The 24,936-nt window shown below is 35.7% G+C and overlaps 1 long non-coding RNA gene and 1 pseudogene across 1 annotated transcript in view; both read right to left on the reverse strand.

Annotated features, from left to right (window-relative positions):
* Positions 1-24,936, reverse strand: part of LOC129042020 (uncharacterized) — a 288,076-nt gene that overhangs the window by 214,303 nt on the left and 48,837 nt on the right. The gene's annotated exons all lie outside the window — the stretch shown is intronic.
* On the reverse strand, positions 17,303-18,009 carry LOC129042019 (large ribosomal subunit protein uL16-like; annotated as a pseudogene).

The following is a 24,936-nucleotide window of genomic DNA, read 5'->3' on the forward strand; positions in this document are numbered from 1 at the left end:
TAGTTACAATGCTTTAGATACTCAATAAGGATGCTTACTAATTTATGGCTCTCTCCCTGAGAAATGTTTATGTTTTCCCATATTTCCAATGATACCTTATACTTAGTGGCTCCCAAATCCATACCTCTGGTGATCTTTCTCATGAGATGCCAGTATTAGAAATCAAGTTTCACTTGACTATCTTGCAGGCATCTCAAACCTAACACTTCCCCCAAGGAAATTGTTGTTATCTCCTCACTACTGTCCATACAAAGAAAATCCTAGGAATTATCTTAGACTCTCTTCTGCCATGCATCTCTTGTATTTGTTTACCAAGTCATATTGTCTATAATCTCTTGCAGCCTGATTATCTGCCTATTCTATTTCTGAGCCTAAACAACTTAATGGAGAAAATGCACAGTTCTACCATCTGGCCTCATTTTAAATTCATCCTCTGCCTCATGCATATCAGGCTCATCCTAAGACAAGGACAATGCCCACATACTGAGTTAGCGGAGCCCTTCCTCCTGCTTTCTCCTCTCCAAGACTCCTCCAGCTGGTCTGGAGTTTGGCCATGTCTGCCCAGGGTCCCTTCCCTCATGCCTCTGGCAAAGAGATTCTATCAGAGTTATAGCCTCCTGAGCTGTGGTCTGCTTTCAAGATAGAGTTGCAAATAATTGAGAAAATTACTTCTGCTCCTGCCTCTTCTCCAAGTTTAGACTCTTCCCCCCATCACATGCTTTGATTTACTCTTCAGGAATATTAGATGGTGTTTCATTGTTGTTGTTGTTTTAGTCTTTTGTGCAGAGTTGATATTTGTTATCAGTGGCAGGGTTTGTGTGTGAGAGCTTACATCACTATTCAAGAAGTGGAACTCTGAGAGATTTTTAATCTATGATTTATGTTTGGGACTTTTTTTACTTTGTTATTTACTTCTGGTTATATAGCATTGTATTTAAATTGTGTGGTTTACATAGTTTCAGAAATCTATTCAGATAGACTTATATGCTTATATGGCATCAATTCATAAAATGATGACTGAAATGAAAGTTATATATTATATAGAATATACTAGAATATATTATATAGAATACACTAGAATAATATATAATACACTATATTATATTACAGTACACTAGAATAATTTATATAACATATGTAAAGAAATACTCACTATCCTTATATTTTGCCTACTTGGTCTGTCAAAGATTGAAAAAATAAAATACAAGTATTGCAACATTACTCTATTTTGTATTTTTCTTTGTATAACTGAAGATTTTTGCTTTATATATTTTATGCAATATTTTTAGAAACGTAAAGATACATGACACCTATAACTCCATTGTGAATTTAAACCCTCATCAATATAAAGTTATATTTATATAAAATATAAATATAACTCCATTGTGAATTTAAACTCTCATCAATATATAACTTTCTTTGATATTGACATTGTAAGCCTTTACTTTTTGTTAACATTTACTTAGTGTGTGTATGTGTGTGTGTGTGTGCTGTATATCAAAAAGTATCTAAGGTAAGTCTTAATCCATTTAGAAGTTTATTTTGTCAAGGTTAAGGACAGGCCCATAACACAGCCTCAGAAGGTCCTAGAACATGTACCCAAAGTGATTGGATTACAGCCTGGTTTTATATGTTTTAGGAAGACATGTAACATCAATCAATACATGTGAGGTATACACATTGGTTTGCTCTGGAAAAGGCAGGGCAACTTGAAGCAGAGACTTATATGTCATAGGTGGATACAAAGATTTTCTGATCAGCAATTGGTTGAAAGAGTTCTACTATCTAAAAGCCTGGAATCGACAGAAAGGGTATTCGGGTTAAGATAAGGAGGTGTGGAGACTAGAGTTCTTATTATGTAGATGAAGCCTCATAGGTGGCTGCACCCAGACGCAATAGATATCTAGCAAATGTTTCCTGTTCAGACACATAAAAGGTGCTAGACTCTAAGCTAATGCCTTCAGTATCAGAAAAAGACCTGGAACAGGAAGGGGGATGTAAATTTCACCCACAAGAGACACCTTTGCAAGACCATTTCAAAATATGTCAAATATATTTTGGGGTAAAATACTTCGATTTCCTTCAGGGCTTGCTATCTGTCATGTGATACTATACTATTGGAATTTAGTAACTCATTGCTACAGAGTCTGTTTTGTCAGTCTTAAGATCTTTATTTTAATGTGAATGCTAGTCAAATGTGTCTAAACTCCAAAACGGAGAAGGTGTAATGAGGCATGTCTAACCCTGTCACCCCCATTGTGGCCTGAACTAGTTTCTCAGGTTTCTTTGGAATCTGTTGGCTGAGAAGAGGGTCCATTCATTTGGTTGGGAGACTTAGAATTTTATTTTGCTTTACAATGCCTAGAACTTAACTTCCTTTTGTGGATTCATTTTATTTATTTTTAAAACAGATCACAAGTCAGGTACATATATGTAGGTTACTTCTCCCTAGACAAATAAGTTTGATCAGGACTTTTTTTTTGACTCATGTTGACAAAAAGAGTCAAACCTCTGTAAAATATTTGAAGAGATTCACTCTAAGCCAAATATAAGTGACCATGGCCCATGACACAGCCTTCAGGCAGTCTTAAGAACATGTACCCAAGTGGCTGGGGTCCAGCTTCATTTTATACATTTTAGGGAGGCACGAGACATCAATCAAATACATTTAAGAAATACATTAGTTTGGTCCAGAAAGGTGGGACAACTCAAAGCAGGGGTAGCGGGTTGGGGTGACTCCCAGGTTCTAGGTAAATTTAAACATTTTCTGATTGACAGTTGACTGTTTGTCTAAAGACCTGGGATCTATAGAAAAGAAATGTTCCGGTTAAGATAAAAGATTGTGGATACCAAGGTTCTTTTGAAGTCTTAGAGTGGCTGCCCTTAGAGACAATAGATGACAAGTGTTTCCTATTCAGATCTTTAAAAGGTAGACTAGACTCTTAGTTAATCTCTTCAGAATTAGAAGGGCCTGGAAGAAAAAGATCTAGCTATGTTAATAGAGATTCTTTACAGATGCAAATTCTCCCCTCCCATCTCCCCCTCACCCTCCCACAACGGCTTTCCAGGGCCATTTCAAAATATGGCAAAGCAACATGTTTTGGGGTAAAATATTTTGACTTTCTTCTTTGTCATGTAACGGTATGCTGGAGTCAGGTTGGAACATAAGTCACAATATATAGGATTAAATAAAACCCATCTGATAAGAATTTATGGTTTGTAGGGCATGACTCCCCCAACCCCTTAGATAGGAATTTGGGCAGATAAAAAAATCAGAGCCTAGTCCTCACTAGAACAGCTATATTAGACAATTTTTTTTGATATTATGATGTAATTATATTTTATTCTTATTGCATTTCTCCAATTTTTAAAGTGAGTTTATTTTCTCCTTTATAATTTATAAAGTATATAACTTTAAATAATAACTTTATAACCTATGATCGTCAACATATATGCTTTCCATCTTGCAACGGAAGCAGTGTGATTGCCTGGGGTAAATATACCCAGGGTTCATCATCTGACACCAAGAAGATTAAGGATGTGGACACACAGGAGGAGTGGGTTTAGGAGTGGAGGTTTAATAGGCAAAGGAAAGAGAAAGGAGAATAGCTTTCTCCCTGGCAAAAGAGAAGGGCTTCCAAGAGGAAAATCCAGCCTGTGGCTGACCACAGTAGATTTTCTAAGCAGGCTTGAGGAGACAGTGTCTGATTTACATACGGTCCATAGATTGGTCTGACCAAATGTGATATTTACATAGCACACGGGGAAGGCTGGCCACCCCACCCTAATATTATGCAAATGGGCTTTCCACTTGGCCAGCACCATCTTGTCTGCTCCTTACTGTACATGTGGCTGGCAGCGAGAAGGGAACATGGAACCACCATTTTGAACATGCCTAGTCTCAGGTAGCCTTTTCCCATTGGCACAACTGATGGCATTCACCCGTACAAGCTTCCAGCTTGCTTGTCTATGTCTGCAGTTCGATTTTACAGGCTGCTCTTTGTTAGAAAAGAAAATGATCTGGAGGCTGATTTTCATTAAAAGGAAAACCTTCCCTAGGATTCCCATATCCTCACTATCTGCCTAAATGATTTCTTCTTAACTCCTGTATCACAATGAGAGGTGAAGCCGGCCGGGCTTCTGGGTTGGGTGGGGACTTGGAGAACTTTTCTGTCTAGCTAAAAGTTTGTAAACACACCAATCAGCACTCTGTAAAAATGCACCAATCAGCACTCTGTGTCTAGCTAAAGGTTTGTAAACGCACCAATCAGCACTCTGTAAAAACTCGCCAATTGGTGCTCTGTGTCTAGCTAATGATTTGTAAATGCACCAATCAGCACACTGTGTCTAGCTAAAGTTTTGTAAACGCACCAATCAGCACCCTGTTAAAAACAGACCAATCAGCTCTCTGTAAAATGGACCAATCAGCAGGACGTGGGCAGGGCCAAATAAGGGAATAAAGGCTGGCCACCCAAGCCAGCAGAGGCAACCCGCTTGGGTCCCCTTCCTCACTGTGGAAGCTTTGTTCTTTCACTCTTTGCAACAAATCTTGCTGCTGCTCACTCTTTGGGTCCGCACTACCTTTATGAGCTGTAACACTCACTGCGAAGGTCTGCAGCTTCACTCCTGAAGCCAGAGAGACCACGAACCCACCGGGAGGAAGAAACTCCAGACACATCTGAACATCTGAAGGAACAAACTCTGGACACACCATTTTTAAGAACTGTAACACTCACCGCAAGGGTCCGCAGCTTCATTATTGAAGTCAGCAAGACCAAGAACCCACCGGAAGAAACCAATTCTGGACAAAACAACAATATCTAATTAATCTCCTACTTAATGAGGTATGAAAAAATTAAGATATTTAAACTTGCCAGTTTTAATCTCCTTCCTTCTGGGGGGTTTTCATACTGTACTATAGGATTTTGGTCTCCATTGTATTACTTTCGTGTATAGATTTTTCATCTTAGCAAGAAAGAATAGGTAGATAGATGATAGATAGGAATAATTATGTATATAATCTGTAGCCATAACCATTTAGGTATAAATCTGTGTTCAAATATATACACAGCACAACTTTCATGAAGTTTACATTTTACTTTTCATTGCACTAATTATATATTCAAGTAGATTCATCAGGAAAGATAAATGGATTGTATATTCCTAAATCTTCACATAATTGACCGTCTGTTGTCTTTGCATTGACAAGACTGCAAAGACCTCTAGTGTATGCACCTTCTATACAAATTGCTCCACTTCCATCTGTCAGCTATTTGGCTGACAATTTAAAGCTAGACTAATTTTTTTACTTGTAGGTGACCTTTGTTTTCTAGATATTTGAAGTATTCTTTCCTTATTCTTAGAGTTCAATAAATTCACTAGGATGTTTCTGAATGTTGGTTGGTCTTTAATACAGTTTTTTCTATATGACAAACCCTGATCTATAGTTTCAGGTCCTCATTCAATTCAGGAATGGTTTATTCTATTTTATCTTTGAATATTTGTCTGTTGCATGTGTTCTTTTCCTATTCAAGTATGACTATTATCTCAATGATGGATTTCTATTATTTTCTACAATTTTGATTATCGTCTATTCAATCACATTCTTTCAATGGTATGATATTCTCAAGCCTGTTTTCCATTCATAGGCTTTTACATTGTTACTTCTCTTTCTTGCTTCCAGTGCAGTTTTAAGATCATCAGTGTCATTTCCTCCCTTAATTTATTTCATGCTAACTTCCCTTTTGTTGCAGCCTATCTCTTTCTCATCTTCTTATCATCTCCAACTTCATAGAGCTAATATTTTATTTAATTTCCTTTAAGAAGGTGAAGTCATCCAATCTTTCTTCTGTTATCTGGGAGAAAAGTCTTCTTTGAACATATGCTTTTTATCAAGCAAACGTAGCATATCATGCTTTCCTTTATGCTCCATGCTTACTGCATAGAGACCTTCTTGTTTTTCCTTTATCCATTTTTAAATGTGACTGTTTCTTAAGTTCTGAAAATTGACACAGATTAGTTGCCTTACTTCTCTGGTATACACTTAAATTCCCTAGTTAGAAGTTGGTTGGAGCCTGGATGTTGGTGTTTATGTTGTTTCTATCATTCAGGTGCTATGATGAGAGGGGATTAAGAGGGGCTGTGAGCAGCCACAGTCAGGATGCTTCTTAACTCTGTGCCTCCCTTGGTAATATGTTCATGAGGAAGGGTTGGGTTGACAGCTTTTTGATTGATGTAGCGGCCCATTCTCCTTTCTTTGCCGTATTTGGTGCTCAACTACAGCAGTAATCCCCAGCTAAAACAATGGCCAGTGGCAACAGAGCAAGACACTCTCAAAAAAATAAAAAAACTAAATCAATCAATAAAACAATGGTCAGTCTCTAAGGTCCACTGCTGGGCCTTCAGGAGCAGCAGCTCCAAGTGAGGTGTTCTTCACTTTACCGTGGCCTGCCAATGAGCCCAACTTTGCAAGACAGTGGTATAAGTGTCCAACAGCTTCAAAGCATGTGGGAGGAATATATGATGAATGCGTGTCATGGTTTGGTGAACTGATCAAAATACAGTGGCTCACAGATTGAATAAGGAAAAAATGGGAGAATAAACAAATATCTTATTTCACAACAAAGAACTAATGGAATTCTAAATGGATTTTCATAAAATGAAGTTCTACATTTTTAAAGTATCATTTACATGTGTTAAAAATAATGAGAATATACTTTAGAATTATCTGTTGTGAAACTATTATAAAAGTGGCAACTATTTTAACATACTTTTTTTAAAAAGCTTTTATTGTTTAAAAAAAGGCAGCTTAGAGTTATTTTTGTATGATGCCTCATTACAATTTTATTTTTTAAAAAGTTGTCAGTATAAATAAAGATATCACAATTTCAACTGTAAAAAGATACTTTAAAAATCTAATGCATCACTATTTTCTAGAGATGACAATTCAATTCATTATGTATACATTCGTTTAAAATTCTTGGAAAAGAAGAAAGGATATGTGGAAGATTTTGAGGTGAATAATGAAATAATTTGATGATTCTTAGAGGCAACAAGGGAAGAGTCTTTGTTTAACCTTAAAACTGTCTGCCACTCAAACTAGGTAAAAAGCATTATGAATCTACTTGGTTATCTAATACATAATTTCTCAAGATTCTCTAGTTGAAAATGCTTTTTAAGATTTTTATAACATGAAATTATTGCTGCTGGAAACATCATCTCAATATTCTTCTTACTATTTTGTTTATAAAGAAACTAATAACTAAAGAAAGTTTCTACCAGCTTAGTATCTTTTCTATTATCCAGCAAGAAAACAAAAACAATGCCAGATTAATCACTTTTTTGAAGTTACTAGAGAAATTTTATATTTCCAATATCATTTAGGAAAAGAAAGGAGCTGACTTCTCTGCAGAATAATAAAACTGATTTTTAAATTTCTATCTAAAGTTCCTCTTTTGTTTCTCAATATTAAATGTAAAATCACACCTGCCCATTAATCATACATATGTCTCCACATCTCTAGACAATAGTCAATAATTTAAGTAAAATTTGTCCAATAGGAGGAAAAACCATTTGTTAGAGGAAACAATGACTAGGTAGAGACATCATGTTTCTGAATTTCTGATTTAAACAATATTGTCTTTGAAAACAACACCCAACAATGATGACATCTTGGCTAAATTTTGACATTGGAATATTCTAAACTCTCTACCATCACTACTGGAAGCTAGAAGACATCACAGAAAAAAATAAATGATGATATTCAACTCACAAAACAATTTTCAAGGTCAATCTATTAAAAAATGTTATTATGCAATAAATTATGAAGCATATTTTAGAATCGTTATCGCTTTGCTGGTTTTTTCCCTTCTCTTGCCCACTGGAGTGTCCAATCAATAATTCATTAAAATTGTTGACGCTTCCCTCCCAGGGAGGGGACCTTTGGTATCTCTCTGGACGTCTCTGCATTTCAAAGCCTGTCTGATGTCATGTAGGTGACTAATCATCACTTTTTTTGTTGACTTAAGCCATAATTCTCAAATGACCAAATGAAACCATCTATATAAAGTCCTTAGCATCATGCCAGCAAAGAGTGAATACACCATAAATCTTAGTTGTCATTACGTATTGTTAATATCATCATCATTATATTGTTACCTCTTAGTAAACATTCTTAAATATATGAAATATTATGAAAACCTCTCCATATTAGATTCATCAAAATTTTTTTGTTGCTCTCCATCAATATCTTTATTTACTTTGAAAAAGTTTCTCTCTTACTTGTTCTATTTTTTAAAATTTCTGCTTATCCCTGACCCTGTCTTTGTCTTTCCCTATTTTTCTCCTCTTTCACTTCCTCTGCTCCTTTCCTTCTATATTTAAATGTATTGTTCTTTAAATATATTTTAAAGTATACATTATATACGTAGTTTTCTTTTTTCTACACATGCTCTGAATTTTCTATTTGGAGAAGTTGGCACAGAAAGGCGAACTACAGTAAGTGACTCTTCTTCTTCTGAAGATCCTTTAAAATTTAGAATTTCCTAGTTTTCTTCTTTTTTTTTTTTTTTTTTTTTTTTTGAGAAGGAGTCTTGCTCTGTCACCCAGGCTGGAGTGCAGTGGCGCGATCTCGGCTCACTGAAACCTTCGCCTCCCAGGTTCAAGGGATTCTTCTGCCCTCAGCCTCCTGAGTGGCTGGGATTACAGGCATGCACCACCAGACCCAGCTAATTTTTGTATTTTTAGTAGAGACGGGGTTTCACCATCTTGGCCTGACTGGTCTTGAACTCCTGACCTCGTGATCCACCCACCTCGGCTTCCCAAAGTGCCGGGATTACAGGCATGAGCCACCGCACCCAGCCCCTAGATTTCTTAAATCAAGTTTTTCATCTCATGATCTGCCAAGGGTCACAAATTTAATGCCTCCAAATTCAGGAAGGCAAATTAAAGAGTGATGCTGGCAAAATGCTCCCTCTAGCAAACTGGGGAGAATGCAGGCAGCTGCAACCAATTGCTGCCCAGGGGAACTATAAATCCATTTTGTCCAAATCTTCTGATTTTTCAAGAGAAGGTAGGATTATGAAAGATTTTTGTAAAATCTACAAACTATTAAATGTTAATATTCAATTTGTAAGTCTTTAAAACACCGTACAAGACCCTCAAAATATGTAAAATCTTTGACACTTAGGTGTGTCAAAGATGTTAAGCTCAGCACAGAATACGCTTCCCATTCTGCTGGGCACAGTTGTTGCTAGTAAGAGGCTGCTCAGCAGAAAATAAACTTCCCAGTATCCTTTGCAGTTAGGTGAAGCCAAAAAATGGAGTTTTCGCCAACAGCATGTGAATGGAAGTGATGGGTCCATAGAAACTACCCATGTAAGCCTCCTCCATGTGCTCTTTACTTTCTGGCTGGGTTGAATGGAAAGAAGCACAAAGGCATCATCATTTTGGGACCTCATATAATTGCATGAAGATGGACTATCATACCCACCAGCTCATTCACACAGGATTGTTCTGTCTGCAAGATTGTGATTAAGAGACTTATGTTTGTAGATCCAATTATTACAAAGTTAGCCTCCACTAACTCAGTAAATTCAGCAGATTTTAATAGATAAGTTGATCTTCTAGCTTTAGAGTTTTTAATATGCAAGGAATTACTGAACCTAGATTTTTGTCCACCATTTATCACTGACCAGAGGAAATTCTAAATTTTAAGAGATATTTAGAAGAAGGTGTCATTAAGTATAGTTTACCTCTCTATGCCAACTTCTCCAGTACAAAATTCAGAGCATGTGTAGGGAAAAATAATAAGCATAGAATGTCCACTTTAAAATGCACTTAAAGATAAACTACACTGCTGTGAAATTTTATATGATGTAAATTTATATTAATTTAGTTCTTTTTATACGTTGAAAGTTTATTTTTTATTGTAACACCTCTATGAAGTAGGTATCTTGTATCCGTTTTACAGAAGAGGAAACCGAGGCACAGAGAATTTAAGTGATGTGATCAAGGTCTTATAACTAGTAATTGACAAAGCTAGGATATTGGAACCAGGCAATTTGGCTCCAGAGTCTATGTCCTCAGCCACTGAATTATACTACTCTCCCAGACTTTGTTTGGCTTTTTAAAAATTCCCTTTCAGGATTTCTCAAAAGTTTATTTTAGTTGATGCTTCTTCTCTACACTGCTATGCATATTCTTTGTGTCATAATAGTGGGGAGCAATGATGGACACAAAAGAAACCATCATGAGAAAAATTCTCAAGCCAATTTCGGTGACTTTTCCACCGATTAGCAATTATGTCAACTCTTCAGCTTTCTCCAATTTGAATTTATTACATTTTTAAATGTGAATATGCTGGCTCTCAAATTTTGCTAATAAAAAGTATAAAAGTTAACATGCAGACAGTTTTTTATGGCAGCCTGCTTTAGGTAAAATTTATCACAAAAATGTGTAGATGATTTTAGTAGAGATTATAATATTTCATTCATGTTACTTTGTAGTTTATAAGGCATACACATACTCAAGGAAATCTCATAAAGAGATCTGCACCCTCATGTTCACTGAGTTATTCTTCACAGTAGCCAGGATATGGGAACAACCCAAGTGTCCATGGGTGAAAAAATAGATAAAGAATCTGTGGTAGACATACAGATAATCTCTAACTTATGAGGGTTGTACTTAAAATTTTTCAAATCTATGATGGTGTGAAAGGGATATACATTCAGTATAAAACATACTTTAAGTGCTTATACAATCATTCTGTTTTTCACTTTCAGAATTCAATGAATTACACGAGGTACTCAACACTTTGCTATAAAATAGGCTTTCTGTTAGATGATTCTGTCCAACTGTAGGCTAATGTAAATGTTCTGAGAATGTTTAAGGTAGGCTATGCTAAGCTATGATGTTTGGTAGGTTGGACATATTAAATCCATTTTTCCACTTAGGATATTTTTAGTTTATGATTGGTTTATTGGGCCTTAACCCGCTGTCAAGGAGCATCTGTATAGAATGGAATATTATTTATCCGAAAAAAGAATGGCATCTTTCCATTTGCCAAAACATGGATAATCCAGTTAAGTGAAATCAGTAAGACACAGAAAAAAAATTGCACAATCTCACTTATCGAACACACAAAAAATTCAGATATACAGAGACAGAAAAAATAGTGCTTACTAGAAATGGGGGTGGGAAGAAACGAAGAGATGTAGCTCAGAGGATACAAATAAGCATGTATGTATGATGAACAAGTCTAGAGATCCTAAGGTACAACATGAGAACTACAGGTAATGAAATTGTATTGGAGATTCATGCTAAATGAGTAGATTTAAACGAAAAGAAAGTCTATGTTAGATGATAGATGATAGATAGATAGATAGATAGATAGATAATGTTCATTTGCTTCACTATGGTAACATTTTTACTGTCTATATGTATCCCATAACATCATGTTGTATACATTAAGTGTACATGATAAAATGTGCTTTTTAAAAATCAATGAAAATAAGAAAAATAAACAATAAAAAGCATGCAAAGAGAAACAAGCCATCTAATCATTCTGATTTTGATATAATCCAATTGTTCAACCCAGTACTCCTGTCTTCCACCCACTCTCTTACACCCTCCAACTGTGACAGACTAAACCTCTTATCTTGCAGAGTGGGGGTGGGGAAAAGGGGAAAAGAAAGATGGAGTAGAAAGCTATCAGAAGAAGATGAAGGGGTACAGTTGATTCTCCTATTCCCACTATTATCTGTTCCTAATATCCTCAATATGAATGGAGGAAATACCAACAACCAGGAGATTTCTGGACTCCCTTCTGCACTCTTAGACTTTCCAAGCAGCAGTAGAACCCAGGATTGCTTCCACTAATATTTGAGCCAGAAAACAAAACTGCCAACAGGTGGCACTAAACGATAAATAAGAAATGGACAGCTTTGGATGGAATTCCTTGGGGGCTAGCTGGGCTCACCCGGTCAGTTCACTAACCTTGAAAAAATGCAACTCCTTATTTTATGGAATTTAATTGTGTTGTTTCCTACATATTAACTAATGGCAGGAGTGTAAAGTACTTTCCAGTACACTATCTTATTTGACATAATGACCCTAAGAAATGGGCATGGCTTATATGTTATTATTGTACCTTTGGTAGAGGAAATTGAAGCACCGAGATTAAATGTGATGTTGATTAATACAGAAAATAGTATTATTGATTGCTGATTTTGAAAATAAATTACAAAAATAATTTTAAATGAAGGTTTTTTAATTACTCTATTATAAAAGCTCTGAGTATAACACGGCATCTTAACTCAGGTAAATGGTTTCCATGGCAGCCACTATAATACAGCTCACATATGTTATTCTCTTGCCATGTAACATCCAACATACAAGATGCTAAGGTCTGAGAACAGTTGCTACTTACATGCCCTTTACACTGTGTTCCTCACATAGCAGCTGTCTTAATCAAGCTATTAGCATCGTTATAACACTATCTCATCAGCTTAGACAAGGGAACAAGTCTTAGTGCTTTGCTATATATAGCCAGCAGGCATAGATCCAATTTATGGGATAACTATCTGATATTTTTAAAATAGAAGTTTTAAAGGAGTAACACGCAGAAGAACTTCTTCCAGTTTTACACTAATTAGAATTAGATTTTCACTTTTTTAATCTACTTTAAAAGAAGCATTAATAATCTGAGAAAGAAGCATTAACAATCTTGTATCCATACTGTAGTTTAAAGAAGCATTAATAACATGAGATCCATACTATAATTTAAAAATTAGGATTATAACTCAAATCTGTCAATACATACAAGGCTGTCATGCTATTAATGAGACCTACAGAAAACCTTATACTAGCTTTGACTTTTTTTTCTCTTAAAGTCTTAAATTAATATTTAGCATTGTTTAGGAAAGGAATAATAATAGTTGTACCTAAAATACGTGTTTATATCATAGACAGATACTAGATTGCACTGTTTAATTATGTTATAGTAAAAAAAAAAAGGCCATAAGAATTTGAAAAGAATGTTCAACTAAGTGTCCCATTAATTTGAGTAAGGTAGATGCATTTGTTTTGAAAAGTAATGAGTTTGTTAAAGGGTTCTATAATGGAGAGAAAATTAGTCTAATAATAGAGACTTGCACTTCAAACATTAGTCTAGAAGAAATAAAAATAGACAAACACATTCTCAGTTCTGCATTATTAATTCAGATTGTTGAGCCCATAAGTCTCCAGGCACTTAATAATAAAACTCACTTGTATCAAATCTATGATTTGTTCTTTTGTAGGGCAAATCTTTTCTTTATGAATGGGGCACTAAACACACTTTAGACTTCAGATGTAACTCATGGAAAAAGGAAATGTTTGCAGCCTATTAGCATTCTCATTTACCATTTCAGTTACTTGGAAGTAAAACTTAACTTTAATGTTAATCTGAAATATTAATATTAAGAATGGGTACTTTAAAAAGAAGATAGCCTCTCAAAATAAAAGAAAGATGAAAAACATTAAGTACATGTTTCATCGATGTAAAAAACTTTTTTTCACATGTTAGTACTGCAGAAATCAAGATGCATCTTCTCATCAATAATGTGTCATAGTATAATTGGAAGCATTTTTTTCTTTCCTGGTGGTACAAGAAAAACTGTTCATCTTAAAATGAATGGTTTTTAGATTCAATGAAATATGTTATCTGGTTTCTGCCTCTCTGCTGAAACTGAATGGACATGTTTTCCCTACTTGTGTTGCTTTTACCTCGTTTTTCTTGCTTTTAAAATGTATTTTAAAGAATCTCCTGCTTTTCCCTAATATTTTCATGATGATGGTTCAAGTTTTGTGTGTGTATGTACATGACTATTTTGCATATATTATGTACATATACAATTCTACAGCTAGACGAATTATGGAATATACTGAAATTAAGGAATTTAAAGTTATTATATTGGAGGGGAGAACACAATAGAGACCTCATATAAGGTTGGGAAACTCATGCAGTAGTGAGATAGTCATGTTTTAGCAATAGCTTGTTGCACAATGACTTGGAGACATTTGCTTTGACATTGACAATGACACAAACATACACGTTAAAAACATTCTAGGATATTATAATAATGCCAATTTCCCTAAACTAAACCTTTCTGCCTAAATCTTATTTTATAATATCAAGTGATATATACTTTTTCTATACCATTGCAGTAAGCAATTATTTCTCTTATTTATTGTTACAACTTGGTGGCTTCGTTTTTGTATGTGTGTCACTTGTATTTCAAAATTATATTGCAAATGCTATTGGAATAGAATAAGCCATAGAGAATTATGCTGTATTTTTCTTTTTCTTTTTTCTTTTTTTTTTTTTTTGAGAGGGAGTCTCGCTGTTGCTCAGGCTGGAGTGCAGTGGCACGATCTTGGCTCACTGCAGGCTCCGCCCCCTGGGGTTCACGCCATTCTCCTGCCTCAGCCTCCCGAGTAGCTGGGACTACAGGCGCCCACCACCTTGCCCGGCTAATTTTTTTGTATTTTTAGTAGAGACAGGGTTTCACTGTGTTAGCCAGGATGGTCTCGATCTCCTGACCTCGTGATCCGCACGCCTCGGCCTCCCAAAGTGCTGGGATTACAGGCGTGAGCCACCGTGCCCAGCCTGCTGTATTTTTCTCTTGTAATTTCTTACTTTTCCTGATACAGTTCAAATAATGTTATTTAAAGGACTGATTAACTGGGAGGATTCATCTCCTCAGCCTGCTTGTAAATAATATAAAAATGCACAACCAACTCTTTTTAGGTAATGAAAATAGATATACAGTATTTTAGGTGTTACTTTCATAAACTCATTCTAGCTATTATTGCATGCCTTGACTGAGGTTCAATACAGAATCATCAGCTACTTTCTTATAGAAGAAATAAATCAATAAGTAACATTATGAAATTGAACAAATGTGAATAAAGCAGCATTGGTGCATCTAACTTACACTTTATTATTTGGACTAAATTAGGTGAAGTCTATAAAATTTACATTTCTTATTGTGGTAATAGTTTGCAGTTATTCCTTTCTTGGTGCTTCTGATAGTTTATTCTGTGGAACAAACATAACTCTGTTGAATATTGTAACAGATGTTCCATATACTTCTTCAAAATGGTCTTCTATTATCTTTACTCGCACTAAAATTACAGTATAGAATTTTAAAATGTGAATATAAATAATTACCCAGTAATTGTCAGATGTATATATATTAAACACATGTATATGTTATATGTATACACAAACACACACACAAAACATTCATATTTCATGTTGTTCTCATCAAAATTTACAAAGCGGCAATTCACCTGTGTTGAAATCTTAGCAATGGGAATGTTGTTAGTTAAAATTTTAAATCTTCTAGCCTTGTCTTTCCCATTTGACAGTAGTAAGCGTAGAGTGTACTGAACTCTATAGACCAGTACAAATCTTCTGAGTCTTTGGGGACTCTTTCTGGCCTGAAATAAAAATGTTTTAGACACAAATGATTCAGCCAGGAATAAACCTCTGCTCCTGAACTTCAATGTCTCATTAATTCTTGAACGTTTCAAGGTTTTTAACATCCAAACTCAATAAAAAAGCTGTTATTTTCTGTTATTTTCAGGTCAAGACATAAATGATAATACTAGTTCCAAAGAGCTTTCCAATTTGAAACTATTTCTAGTTCAAATTTTTATTTTCATAAGAAATTCTGAATTTCAAATTGCATGATAAATTCACAGGTAATATCTGCTTCACAGATAAGTCATAATACGAGATGGCTCAGCTTATTGGATGTGATCTTAGCAACTCAGACTGCCTAACACTAAAGCAAAGAAAATCTGGTTGCAAAATTTGATCCAAAATAAGATGCTTATACAGCTCAAAACATAGTATTCAATGTCAGAGCAAGCTTAGCTCTGGTCTAGCAATTATCAATTTTTGAAATGTATGAGGACAGATAAGGTTACTCCAGAGCTGTAAGTAAGTCAACAAGAAGTTCACGTCTAGGAGACTAGGGGTACTTAGAGCTAGGTAAGTTAATGACCGCATTATAAAGTGTGACAATCTGTTCATTCACTACACAACTCCAGTCTTTGGCTGTGAAATGTCATCCTTCATAGCTTCATTGGCTGAAATGATCCATTCCTCTAGGAGAACACTGACAAGAATTAGGCCATATCAGTCCTAATATCAGGTCCTTATTCAAATAGGTTAATACTTAAGCAATCCTCTAGTCCTGGAGGAGACTACAATGTTAGGGAAAGAAAATGAGTTCTCAAGACTAAGTAGCTATTTCAGGATACCAAAATGCTCAGGTGCTAAGCCCTAATCTCTTGGGAGCTGGAGTTACTGGAAGGCCTTGGAACAAAAGCACATAGTAGCTTAACCAAATGTGGCTTAGATTTTATGCTTCACATGAAGTTAGGAAATACATAGTCCAGGCTTGGTGCATCTGCTCACGTGTGCCCTCAAAAATTCAATTGCATTCCATCTTTCTAATCTGCCGTTCCTGAAGTGGATCTTTTCTCCTCATGGTCACAAAATGCCTGCCTATTATATCCATATTACTGGCAAGATGACTGGCTTTTTTATTCATGAACAAAAAGCCATCTCCAATATTTTATTATCCGTAAATGTAACACATGATCGCCCTTGACTGCAGCCAAGGTTGAGAGATTAAATTATTTTCTTTAGGTACATTAGTGGCCTGAACATAATCAGAGTTACATTAGTAAGAAAGAGAAATTAAATGGATATTGGGTAGACACCTCCAGTGTCTGCTATGAATATCTCACATATATATTACCATGCATTTTGATATTTGGATCCCAAGAAATCTGTGATGAAATGTAAGAAGAAATTATTGCAGATATCTTACCTTGAGAACATTAGGTAAAAATGGGACACTAAATCTGAGAATTATTTGCCTCCTTCTTAAGGAAATATAATAAGAAATAGTTTGGGCTTCTTTAGGTTATTAACAAGTATAGACATATATGTGAATTACAGACCCCATTCTTAATTCCTAATATAAAAAAGGATATCACATCTCTCTGAACCATTATGCATCCTACATTGTTTTCATGCAACGACAAAACATTGTACATTTTAAGTAGGTCTATTCTTATTTTGGAAATGAACATATAATTAGAGATATTCTTTTTGACATAGCATTGAATTTTTGATGCTATGTGGAAGATATTATAGGAATAAAAATTATATCAACAAATTACACTTTGCAAAGAGAAGAACAGACAGGCATGTAGACAGCTTTATAAGAGTTTCTTTTTTTTTTTTTTGACAGGAAGTAGAATTTATTGGTGAGTATTAAGAGGGGGGCAGCACAGTGGAAGCCCTCATGAGTGCAGGGCCCGCCACTTGTCCAGAGGTCCATGACTGGGGATGTACTTGACCTCACAGACATCTGGGATGAGCCATTTTTCAGCCACCATGTCTTCAAATTCATCAGCAATGAACTTGGTGAAGCCCCACTTCTTTGAGATGTGGATCTTCTGGCGGCCAGGAGACTTTCAGTTGGTCCTGCGCAGGGTCTCAATCACGTGTTCCTTGTTCTGCAGCTTGGTGCGGATGGACGTGATAACTTAGCCAATGTGAACCCTGGCCACAGTGCCCTGGGGCTTTCCAAAGGCACCTGGCAGGTCTGTTTGCAGCCTGTCAGCCCCAGCACAGGACAACATCTTGTTGATGTGGATCACGTGGAAGGGGTGGAGTCGCACCCGGATATGGAAACTGTCTTTGCCACAACTTTTTACCATGTACTTATTGGCACAAATTCAGGCAGCCTCCAGGGCTTCAGAGGACAGCTGCTCATATTCATCTGACACCATGTGGCCGCAGAGCAGAAACTCATCCACTTTTGCCGCCTTCTGCCCCAGGTCAAAGATGCGAATCTTGGCATCAGTGACACCTTGGCAGAAGTGAGACTTTGGGTACGGTTGGTTCTTACAATACAGGTAACAATGGGCGGGGCGGCAGCCCATGGCGACACCAGGATCTTCAGTGGCGCGCCGAAGAGAAAGAGAGCTATAATAGTTTCTTTTAAAATGATTATAGTAAATTCTATAACTCTAAATATTAAAATGCCATTACGGAGTATAATATTTGCAACTTCTTAATTCAAACGTGAAACTTGACAATTTGTTTTCAAATTTCTTTGATAAAGTTTATTTGGACTAAATGTTTTGCTCTCCTTATCTAAGTGAGAGATTTTCTATCTTATTGCATGTGTAAATTTACAACATAGTTCCCTTCTTGTACTGTAGTTCAAATATGGCTCTGCTATTATCCTATTTTCCTTAACAATGATACGTAGTCTAATTATAGATATTATTTTACATTTTTCAAAACGTAGCCTAGTTATATTCTTTATTTTCTATATTAGAAAACATATATATATATATATTTTTTTGAGACGGAGTCTTGCTTTGTTGCCCAGGCTGGAGTGCGGTGGCACAGTCTCGGCTCACTGCAAGCTCTGCCTCCCGGGTTCACGCCATTCTCCTGCCTCAGCCTCCCGAGTAGCTGGGATTACATTAAGCACTTTTTTTTTTTAAGGTTGACTTCAGATGTTTTTGTTTTACTGATCACAATCATTTTTAACACACTTTTCATTATAAAGCCACATGTATATGAATTACATCAATACAGTAAATGGTGGGGGGCTGAGAGCTTAAGATTTTATCAGTGTGCTGAAAGCAGATTTTTGTTTTGTTATTTATTTGTTTTATTTTGTTTTTTTATTTGTCAAGCTATTGCTTCATTGCTCATAGAAATTTGGTAGCTCTAATTTTGTTTATTATGTGATTAATAAACAGGAAGAAAAGAAAGGCAAATGCTACCATTTCGTGTGGGATATTGATGATGAAAAGTCACCTTCAAATATGGCATTCAAGAAAAGTGATAGTACCATATGGTAACTCTTCTAGGCTAATGTGTGATTTAAAATTCAGTGTTTAAAGGTATATTGGTTTGAGGACAAAGAGAATCCTTTTGGAACATTGCAACACTGGAAAGACAATACAACTCCTCTCTGCTTCCAGAAGAGTGGATTACAGAATGGAAACAGAGGAAACAAAATTATTCAACACTATCCTTAGTCACTTTGCCATAAACTGTAGGAGAAGACAAAACAAAACATTCAGTCTTGTATTCATAGCTGTTTCTCTCACAGGTGGTATCCTTTGATTTAGCTTTATTGACAGAGGAGACACTGGCTGCACAGTCAAGCAGCAGTGCTGATCCAGTCAGCTCTGGAGGCCAAGGTCATATGATAGCCAACAAAATGGAGAATATGGTAAGAGTGTTTCTGCTGAAAGCAACCAACCTGATGAAATAAATGTTTCAAGACATAAGCTAGTTAACATAAGAATCACATAGCAGCAAATGTGAAGGACATATTCCATGAGGCAAAGATAAAACACTATTAGCTAAATGGTAGAACATTTTGTGGATGAAAATTTTATACATGTCATATTTTTCATTAGACTGACTAAAAAATGTTGCATCCAGATAGTTAAAGTTAATGTAAACTTATAGTTTTATTGTGATGTTTTGAATGAAATAGCATGTATAAGACAATTATATACAATCTTTGACTATTAGTGAATATACAACAAACGGCGGTTATAATTAATATTTTATAGAGTAGAAATTATAAGCATATTTATAAAGTTTTTCACATCCATTCTGATTACTTAAACTGGTCCTCTTTTGTTTATTTTAAATCAGCTTTATTGAATGTACCTTATGTATGATATGACGTACATATTTTAAGTGAGTGAACAGTCCAATGAGCTTTGACAAATGTATATAACTTATAACTCCCACCTGAATCAAGATACAAAATATTTACACCACCAGTTCTTTTTCATTCAATTCCTCAACCTCAAAACCACTAATTTTGGCCGGGCGCGGTGGCTTATACCTATAATCCCAGCACTTTGGAAGGCCGAGGCAGGCAGATCACGAGGTCAAGAGATGGAGACCATCCTGGCCAACATGGTGAAACCCCATCTCTACTAAAAATACAAAAATTAGCTGGGTATGATGGCAGGTGCCTGTAATCCCAGCTACTAAGTAGGCTGAGGCAGGAGAATCACTTGAACCTGGGAGGTGGAGATTGCATTGAGCCGAGATCGCACCACTGCACTCCAGCCAGGCAACAGAGCAAGATTCTGTCAAAACAAAAACAAAAACAAATACAAAAACACCCACTAATTTTATTTCTCCATCATTTTGAATGGTAGAATTTCAAATAATTGGAACAGGATTATACGATCCTATTTGTGTCTGACTTATTCCCCCAATATTTTCAGATTCATTCCTGTTGTGTATTAGTTGTCTGTTCATTTTTATTGCAGGGGAGCATTCCATTGTACGATTATTCCACAGTTTCACTCATATGAGCATTGGGGTCATTTCCTGTTTGGAAAGTGAATAAAATTGAAATGCACATTGATAAATCTTTTTGCGGGCCCATATTTTTACTTTTCTTGGGTAAATACCTACGAATGGAAATGCTGAGTCATGGGGTAGATACATGTTTAACTTTATGACAAAACATGGTTTTCCACAGAGGCTGGGCTATTTAACTCCTATCAGCAAAGTATGAAAGTTTACTTTGCTCTATGTATTTTTCAGGACTTGGTACTCTCATTTTTTTTGTTTGTTCGTTTTTTGTTTTTTTGTTTTTTACTTATGATTGGCTTACTGGCCATTCACGTATCTACTTTTTGTGAAGTTTCTTCTTGAATGTTTTGCCCATTTTTGTTGGATTGCTTTTCTCATATAATTGTTATGTATATTTGGATATGAGTCAGTTGTCAGATAAATGTTTTGCAAATATTTTCTTTCATTTTGTGGCTTAACTTCTAATTTTCTTAACAGTGTAGTTTGAGAACACTTTTTAATTTTGATGAGGTCTAACCTATTTTTCTGTTTTTTTTCTTTTATGATTACTGCTTTCTGTGTCCCATTTAAGAAACTTTGCCTGTCCTAATTTCATTATTTTTCCTTTTTTTTCTTTCTATACTACAGTTTTGACTTCTATTAGCCTATATTTAAATTTACTGATTTTCCTGCTATTCTGTCAAATTGGTAGTAGCTGTCTAAGACATTGTATTTGTCAGCCCAGTTTCCATTTTCTATGCTGCCAAAGGGCTGATGGTTTTGACTGTATCATAAGTTGGATTGTATCAGGATTTGGTCACAATGGCTTCCACAGCATTGAATTTAGGCTCTTCCTTCAGGAGAGCCCTAGAACCAACACTATGATATTGCTAGATCTCAAAACTGCATGACCTTGAGCCTGTTAGACCTTGAACTTGTGAGATCCTGAGATTCTGAGACCATCTGTTTAACAGGCTGAGATTTCCATATTACAAGGTGTAGGATTTCAAGACCGGAAGACTGCGAGACTGTGAGATCTTGTTACTATGAGACTGCAAGACAACAGCCTATGTAATTAAGGAGTCAAGGACTGAGAGACTTAATGACAGCGAGAAGATCAAACAAGAGACTTTGACATCTCCAGGTATCAAAATTGTGATACTGTGAAGACAGAGAGCTCTTTCTGCTTTCCAACCTTGTCCCTAGCCTCTGATTATTGAGCAATTTTTTAAAAACTAATTATTTTGCAGAGAGCATTATCTTTGAGTTTCAGCTTCCTTCAGATTAAAACCTGACACATTAGCCCACAGGTTTGTCACAAGTTTGACTATTTCCTCTAAAGTAAAACCAAGATTTTCTTCTCCAGAAGCCTAGTTCACTGCTTGCCCCCACCTTCTCCCACATCCCCAGCTTCACCAGTGGATCTTCAGTGTGAAAATTTCCTCTATCTTTTCCATCATCATTGCCAAAGAGCTCATCCTCTGAGTTCGATGCCTTTCAGTTTTAGCTTTCTTTATGCCCAGATCGCTTTAAAGAAAATATGTATATGAATATCTACATGTACATCTATATCTATTTATCAATCTGTCTTTCTGCATATACAGATATTTAAGCAATAATTTCTTGCTGTTTCAATGGGAGTGAAGATATTTCATATTGTCTACATCCTAACTAGATGTGGAAATCTAGAAGTTATTAGATTAGAACTACCGACTTGTTTGGAAAATGTGTCTATTTGTTCCCAGGCTTTCAGAGGGAGTCCCATTATATTAGTAGTTGAGACAGATTTCATCAGAGAAAATGACAGATACTTTTCGGTTCAGTTGGGCTTCCCTTGTCTATGTGGTGAATGATGACTGATCAGTAAGCCCACTCTGCACTTCAAGCATAAGAATTTTAGAATTGTAGTTCTGTCAATGGAATCGATCCCTAATTTAAAACCCAGGCTAGTATATTTCGTACTTCATTTCTTCTGTCATTTCAACTGATCATTGGATAAAAAGAAAAACTCAAACTGTATGCTTAGAATATAGGAAATGAGCACTGTGTTGTTGAGAAAAGAGAAATTTAATTACTGCATCTGGACAGAGCTATTAGTGTAATTACTGACAGGGGAAGACTTTAGAAAAGTAATAGGAGAAAATAGAAGGTCATTCCTGAGATTTCTTATAAATCATTTTTCAATTCACAGCATAAAATATTGTATTATGTATCCTTTGGACATGACAAAATATCAGAGTCAGATGTCCTCAAGAGGCCATGCTAAACAATTTAATTCTCATTCTCCTCTGCTCATCATTTTCAATGTCCATAATAGTGACATTCAAGAAGAAAAATTACAGGTTTATGTTGAGTATCCCCTAAATATTAGTTCCAGAAGCAATATGGCATATCCAAGGCCCTAGACGTTATTTTAGGGTGTCAATTTATGTATAGTCTTTTCTGTTTCTAATTTACTAAAATTTCTGAAAAAAAAAATCCAATTTTAAGATTGCCAGCTGGGCATGGTGGCTCACACCTGTAATCCCAGCACTTTGGGAGGCTGAGGCGGGCAAATCATCCTGAGGTCATGAGTTCAAGACCAGCCTGGCCAACATGGTGAAATCCGTCTCTACTAAAAATACAAAAATTAGCCAGGGGTGGTGGCATGCACCTGTAATCCCAGCTACTTAGAAGGCTGTGGCAGGAGAATCACTTGAACCCAGGAGGCAGAGATTGCGGTGAGCTGAGATCGTGCCACTGCACTCCTGCCTGGGCAACAGAACGAGACTCCATCTCAAAAAAAAAAAAAAAAAAGATTGTCAACAAGGACAGATTTTTAATATACAGAAGCTATCAACAAGTCCAATATATTCATTAAATGTTGGAACATTTAAGACTTATATTCCTAAAATTAAAACATATGATAGACATTTTGACTTTTAAATTGGCTGTAGAGTAGGCTAATGCACATGAAACCTTCCCCACCCCAACCCTTTCAGGTTTAAGGAAAGATACAGACATGCACAAATAAATCAGTCTTCTGGGGATAAATTCAGATTTTCTAATGATTTGGGATTTTCAACCTTCTACAGTTCGACTTTTTGACAAATACTAGGCATACTTTTTTTTTCTAAGTAAAACTATTTGATTTCTGAATTTTCATAGTTGTAGAATATCCTTACAAATGAAACACATACAAAAAAGAAAATATTATTTTATAATTATATCTTATCCTTGAAGGATAAATGTAATGACAACAACATCTCTTAAGTTCTGAGAAAAGGTAAGTGAATTTGAGAAAAATGGAAAACATAGGTGATAGAATTTCACTGACAAATATTTGGTGAGTCAGGTTTTATTCTGAAATAATTTGACATAATGCCTGATAACTGAGCTGAATGATGCTTCAGTTGTATTTCATGTAATCTAGAGGCATAACTGTTTAATTTAAGGTGAATGAACAAGGAAAAAATATCCAAAACCAAAAGTCTTGGGTCTGGGCAAGATGGAATTACAAAGGCTGGATATAGTATCCCACTGAATCAACCAAAAGAAGAAAAATAATAGCTAAAATATAAGAAGTAATGTTTTATAAGACACTGAACATTAGACAATGGAGGACAGTGATGTCGAAAAATGGGAAACAAATGAGTCACGCACTACCATTGACCAACTCATTGCCATGAGTTTCCAGTCAATAGCACAGAAGCAGAAACCCACTGGGAGTCAGGCAGACTTTCTTAGCTGAGTAGATGTAATCCGGATTCCAGGAGACCAAGTTTTTAGACTTCCTAAGACAGAGTAACAGAGAGGAGAGAGTTGCACACAGATAGAACTCTGAAGATCTACAGAAGCTTCCTCTTTAGTATTCAGTGGAGGGCTGACTTGGCTCATGAACGAAATGAAACTACCTAAGATTGGGAAAAGAACCATGTACATAGATTAGAAATAATCTATTATTATCTTTGTGGGCATGGAGCTTACAAAGGCCAGGAATACATGTCTGTTCCTATCAGCCAAAAAGGAAAAAAAAATCAAACTGTTTTCAAGAAGTTAACTGCATCCCCAAAGTTCAAGAATATTAATTAGAATACAAATATGCCAAGCACGTAACAAGGTAAAGTTCATAATGCCTGGTGTCCAACAAAAGATTACTGGCCACGCAAAGAAGCAGGAAAACATGGTCCATGATGAGGAAAGAGAATAAATCAAAAATGACCCTGATCTGACACAGATGTTAGAATTAGCAGACAAGGAATTTAGTCACAAAACTGTATTTCATAGGTTACAAAAGTTAGGTAAAGACATGGAAAATATTAAAAGACTGAAATAGAACTTCTGCAAATGAAAATTACTGTCTCATAGACAGAAATAAACACATTAATGGCAAATTAGATATTATAGAAGAAAAGAGTAATGATCTTGAACACAAGACAATAGAAATTATCAAAAACAGTAACAAAAAACATTAAAAATTAAAAGAGCATCAGTAATTTGAGGCCTAATATATGCATAATTGGAAGCCTAATATATGCATA

Source organism: Pongo pygmaeus, chromosome 7, assembly GCF_028885625.2.
Source record: "Pongo pygmaeus isolate AG05252 chromosome 7, NHGRI_mPonPyg2-v2.0_pri, whole genome shotgun sequence".
Lineage (NCBI taxonomy): Eukaryota > Metazoa > Chordata > Mammalia > Primates > Hominidae > Pongo > Pongo pygmaeus.